This window comes from Topomyia yanbarensis, chromosome 3 (genome assembly GCF_030247195.1).
Source record: "Topomyia yanbarensis strain Yona2022 chromosome 3, ASM3024719v1, whole genome shotgun sequence".
Taxonomy (NCBI): domain Eukaryota; kingdom Metazoa; phylum Arthropoda; class Insecta; order Diptera; family Culicidae; genus Topomyia; species Topomyia yanbarensis.
Genome location: NC_080672.1, coordinates 317,207,307 through 317,213,306, shown reverse-complemented (window position 1 = coordinate 317,213,306; position 6,000 = coordinate 317,207,307).

Genomic DNA, 6,000 nt, shown 5'->3' with positions numbered 1-6,000 from the left:
GAGTTATTATTGAATTGGTGAGGCACACTGCTTAGTATAGTGAAAATAGGCACTTTACCCTACCTACTATATTATCAGGTATTATGTTTCGTTTGTTTGCAGATATCCGATCATTCACCAGCTTAACACACTTACACTGACAATATAAATTCGTAAATATAATGAAATCGATCATACAATACACGAATTCATTCGTCGTTTTCTGCAACGAAGTATTTTCGTGCATTCTAAATAGTAGGTTTCGTTCATTTCATGAACAAGAATGGCCGCTTGGTGAATGAAATCTTTCGTAAATTTTACACGTTTAATGTATACTGCACGAATGTTATCGTTGGTAACGACATTATTTTTCGTAAATGAAACGAAATGTTTTGTTTATTTTAATAAACGTTTGTGTATATTACGAACGATTTCGTTGGTCGCATGAATTAATTTCGTTTATCTTAGAAAAGTGTTCGAATTTATTATCCTCTTATTGTTTTCAGTCGATCTTTTGGGATCGATGTTTGACAACATAGATTTTTTTATTTAAAAAAATGGATGTGGCCAAATCGATTTTATTGTGGTACGAAGAAATGGCCGCTTGATGAACGAAAGTTTTCGTAAATTTTACTTATTTAATTTACATTGCACGAATGTAATCATTGATAACGACATTATTTTTCGTGAACGAAACGAAATGTTTCGAGTATTTTAATAAATGTTTATGTATATGATGAACGATTTCGTTGGTCGCACGATTTCGTTTCGTTCATCTTAGGAAAGTTTTCGTATTCATTAGCATATTATTTTGTCAATCGATATTTTAGGATCGATGTTTGACAAAAACGATTTTTTCAATTAACTAAAAGGATCGATCTGGCAAAATCGATTTTAATTCAACCTGCTCCCTTCTATTGAGGACTAAAAAGATTGTGGTGTGAAGTAATGGCCGTTTGATGAACGAAAGTTTTCGTAAATTTTACATATTTAGTGTACATTACATGAATGTTATTGTTGAAAACGGCATTATTTTTCGGGAAAGGAAATGTTTCGTTTATTTTAATAAACAGTTGTGTAAATTACAAACGATTTCGTTGGTCGCACGAATTCATTTTGTACGTCTTAGAAAAGTTTTCGTATTATTAGCCTCTTATTGTTTTCAGTCGATCAATAGGGATCGATGTTTGACAATATCGATTTTTTTTTATTTAAAAAAATCGATATGGCCAAATCTATTTTACTGTGGTACGAAGAAATGGCCGCTTGATTAACGAAAATTTTCGTAAATTTTACTTATTTAGGTTACATTGCACGAATGTAATCGTTGATAACAACATTATTTTTCGCGAACGAAACGAAATGTTTCGTGTATTATAATAAACGTTTATGTATATTACAAACGATTTCGATTGTCGCATTCGATGTTTTAAGATCAATGTTTGACTGCACCGATTTTTTATTAATTAAAAAGATCGATCTGGCAAATTCGATTCTATTTCAACCTGCTCATCATTATTGAGTACTAGAAAGATTGTGCTGAGAAGAAATGGACGCTTGATGAACAAAAGTTTTAGTAACTTTTACTTATCAAGCGTACATGGCAAGAATGTTATCGTTGATAACGACATTATTTTTCGTGAATGAAATGAAATCATTCGTTTATTTCAATAAATGTTTGTGTGTATTACGAACGACTTCGTTGGTCGCACGAATTCATTTCGTTCATCTTAGAAAAGTTTTCGTATGTATTATCTTCTTATTTTTTCATTCGATCTTTTGGGATCGATGTTTGACAACACCGATTTTTTTAGTTAAAAAACAGATCTGGCAAAATCGATTTTATTGTGATATGAAGAAATGATCGCTTGATGAACGAAAGTTTTCATGAATTTTACTTATTTAGTGTACATTTCACGAATGTTGTCTTTGAAAACGACATTAATTTTCGTGAATGAAACGAAATGTTTTGTTTATTTTAATAAACGTCTATGTATATTACGAACAATCTCGTTGATCGCACGAATTCATTTCGTTCATCTAAGAGAAGTTTTCGTATTTAATAGCATATTCTTTTGACATTTCTCCGGCAGAGAAAAACTCAAAATTATTCATGCAAAACCATCGAGCGATGGCTCAACTGAATCCGTACTGCTCCGGATTCTGGATCAACTAGAAGCGGAAGAGGTTTGGAAAATCTTCCTGAAACCGGCGGACACGGCTACTAAATAGCTAGATCGAGACCGTCGTGAACATCAACAATTATCTGACGTATAGCAACAATGACTCCATATTCTACCTCTATTGAAGCTCTGTTGACGTTGACGGTCCGACGAATGGTGCTCGTAAATATTATAAAGATATTCGTATATAGCAGCGAACAATTCGTTTGCCGAACGAAGCTGTTTCGTAATAAGCCTACGAAAGTCGTTTCGTGGTTTTCACTGAAAACTCGTAATAAAAAATAAATGTATTTCAATAGAACTACGAACGATTCATTATATGAACGAAAAATTCGTATATTTTATGAAAATTATCTGTACGAAACTAATGCATAGAGATTTACGAATATATTCTATCAGTTTAGGAGGAAAATCATGACATCGCTCTCTGCCCCAAAAAAAAGAGTTTTTTAATTGGACGTTCGAATGGTTGTTGGGCCTATTGCAGAAATAAGGCTAATGCTCGAGTCATCAATAAGAGCACATCGGTTTGTTTATTTACTTTTTGCCGCCAAAATGTGCGTGAAGATAGAACTAGGCATTAACAGAGAATGACGTCAAATTTTTTCGTGCCCAACTTTCTAAGAAAATCTAGTGAAAAATGCGAGCATAGAAAATCCTTCCCCATATTTGACAATTCTGTGAAAATCTGGTTGTGGCACAATTGTGATTGAGTTTAATGGGCTATTATTAAGTTGGCTCCCCAACCATGTATCTGACATGAGCAAATATAAAACTAAGTTTTTCAACACACTAACCTAGCTGATGTACCGCGAAACTGCTACTCGAGGAAGCTAGAATATTTTCCTATACAATCAACCCGAGTTTTTGACAGAATGCCATCTGTAGTTCTTATTTTGTGCGAAAATTTCACCCCTCTTCACTTGTGGTTTCTTTTCGAAACACTCTTATTTTTCTTTTTTCATTTTCATTGCAATTTTTCAAATGCACTTTAATAACACACCACTGCAAAAAACACCCGCGAAACTTTAATCGTTTACTAACAAAACTTCAAATTTTCTGCTACTGTGCAGATGACTGAAGGAAAATGTCCGAAAACTCTCATGTTTTGTGCATTTTTCTCAATGTAAACAAGCGAGTCGGTGCCTAGCAACAAGCGTTCGTTCCTGGCTTCCACATATCAGCACCTTAAACAATCTTCTATCAAATCGACCGAATATTGAACCAATCCAGCAAAGAAAAGGCTCTTATGGGAACGAAAGGAAATGGTATGCAATTTTTCAATTTATTTTGGAACATAGGAACATTCGCTGATCCGACACACAGTTGAGAGAGAGGAGGAATTGAACACAACTGAGCCCGTTTGGCGGGCCGTCGCGACGTTGCGGTCGATGCTGCTTAGCGAACGGAGCGGTGATTTAAGCGTCAATGCCAGTGTAGCACCGGTGTGACGGCGTCGGTGGTTGAGTGGTAAGCGTGACCGCCACTCATTCCAGTTGGTCTGGGTTCAATCTCAGCCGAGGTCGTTGAGATTTTTCTGAGGTGAAAAAATCTGTGATCACGTCTTCCTTCAGAACGGAAGTAAAGCCCGTTGGTCCCCGGTCCATGAGTTGATGGATCGATATTTAATCCAGATAGTGGAGTCACCTCTCTAGCGTTGGTAATGCAGAAGTAGAATCCAACTTCTATACTTACTAATAAATATCCTCTTCCCGTGATACTGGTGGAGTGCGCAGTAGTATATGGCCTCTAGCAAAAGCAAGTATCGGAATAACATTCCTTTCCTTTTCTTCCGCGATCTACGTTCGGACCTGGCCGGCCTCGGTATTGATCAATAAAACAGTTTAGGTTTACCAGGAGTTGCACATTGAAAGATGTTTCGCTACTCCCAAGCATAATTATCTACTGATCCCATGCGCAACTTCAGCTAGTCCAGATCGATAACGGAGTAGCAACCAGGGATGGTCGCACAAGCTCAAGCTCAATGTTAATGTAGCACCGGTGCTTTCATCAAGGGTACAAAAGATGCCCGTTACCCTGTAGGTAACCGCAGCACACGTCCTGGATATTACGGTAACTAGGTGCTTTCGTGGACCTCGGGAAGGATCTCGTGGTACGGTGGCTGCGCGATAGAGCGGCGTGTCATAGCGCTACTTGGACTTGGATAAATGTACGTGGTTTGATGGTTCCGCGACGCAGTAGCGTGTCGGCTTAATTAGAACTACTTTTCGAAAACGGGTAGCGGCCAACGCTGGGTCACAGGCCGAACTTTGATCCGGAGATTACTTAGACTGGACTCTGGGTATCTGGTCCACACCGTTGCAGGGTCGAAACTTCACGCCAGGTGTTAAACTTTTATTTCACCTTTACCGTCGAGGGACTTAATATACCGCTGAATCTTAATCGCATTAGGACTGCATCCAAACAGACCATCCTCACTAATTATTATTTCCCAGCAGCCCTTCAATTTCCATTTCCTCTTATATTCTCTCTCTCTCTCTCGCACAAGGGCGAATATCATTCTAACCATTAGAAGAGCATAATGAAATCAGCAGGAGCAGATTAAGACAAAGATTTCGGAGGGGGCCTGAAATGTCGATTTTCAAATGTTCATTGTACAAGACGTAATCAGTTTTGGTAGACGAATTTGGTTTGGAATGATTTTGAGTTTGGAATGAATTTAACATTGAAACTAATTTAAAATTTCTCAATAAGTTAAACATTTTTCAGGAAGGTGGGGACACCCTCCCTGCTCTCTGGATCCGCCACTTGAAATCGGCGTGCAATGTACCAGTCTTCGTTATTGCGTTGCATTTTAATAGCCACTACTCTTCTAAACTTTGCTACCGTAACCGAGGATGCCAGGTATGAAGAAATCTGGCTGGTTTTTGGCAGGATTCTTGCTCAAAATCAATAACCGATTTTGAATCTTGTTGCTTGAAAACAACTGTAGGCATTTTTTATGAAGTGTAAAAACAATCGAATAACAGGCCGCAACCTATCTTCAAAAAAATAAATTCTAAACCGGCCTCATTCTTATTATCAACTCAGCTCTTCGCCGCCACTCTATCAGCAGCCTGAGAGTCTTTATTTCAGGAAGAACGCTTGTAGAATCTATTGTAGAGTCCCAGTTTTCTTTTTGTTTCTTTCCAAAACCGTTCATTTGGCACAATATCAATATGAATTATCACAACCACCGTGGGCACTCAATGGGGCTCATATTATTGGCTCGAATCAGAACTCGTCGGAATGTCAATTTGTGTTGCCATGTGTTAATTTGTTTTTACATTTTGCTAGTGTTGCAAATTTTATTTTGATTCCATCATCCATTGTGGCTACGCCACATCGCTTTTGCGCGTGCTGCTCGACTTAAACTAGGAATAGCCTCTATGGTTGAATAAGCTGGACAAACGAGTGGATCACAGGTTTGCTTACTTCCGACGGCTGGTCGGCGGCCACTTCGCCAGGCGGATCCTCAGCGACTTTGCGCAACTTCGATTCCTAGGCCTCGGTTCCGCATCGTACTGGTACACCTTAAACAGAGGTTCCTGAAGCGAATCGGATAGTTACCGGAACCCAGTAAAGTTCAAACGGACATGAACCGAAATTCTGACTGGTTCTAATTCCGGTTTCAGCGACACAACCGATTCTAACTAGAATCGATTGTGTAACTGGAGCCGGAATACGAATTAGAACCAACCAGCATTCCGTCTGAGCTTAACTGGGAAGCTTCCTAAAATCTGGGAAATAAAAATTTTCTGGCAACGCTCCAGCACCCCGTTGAACTCTTAACGATTTCGCCACCTGGGCGCCAGTTTGACGCTGCGGAATAAACTTT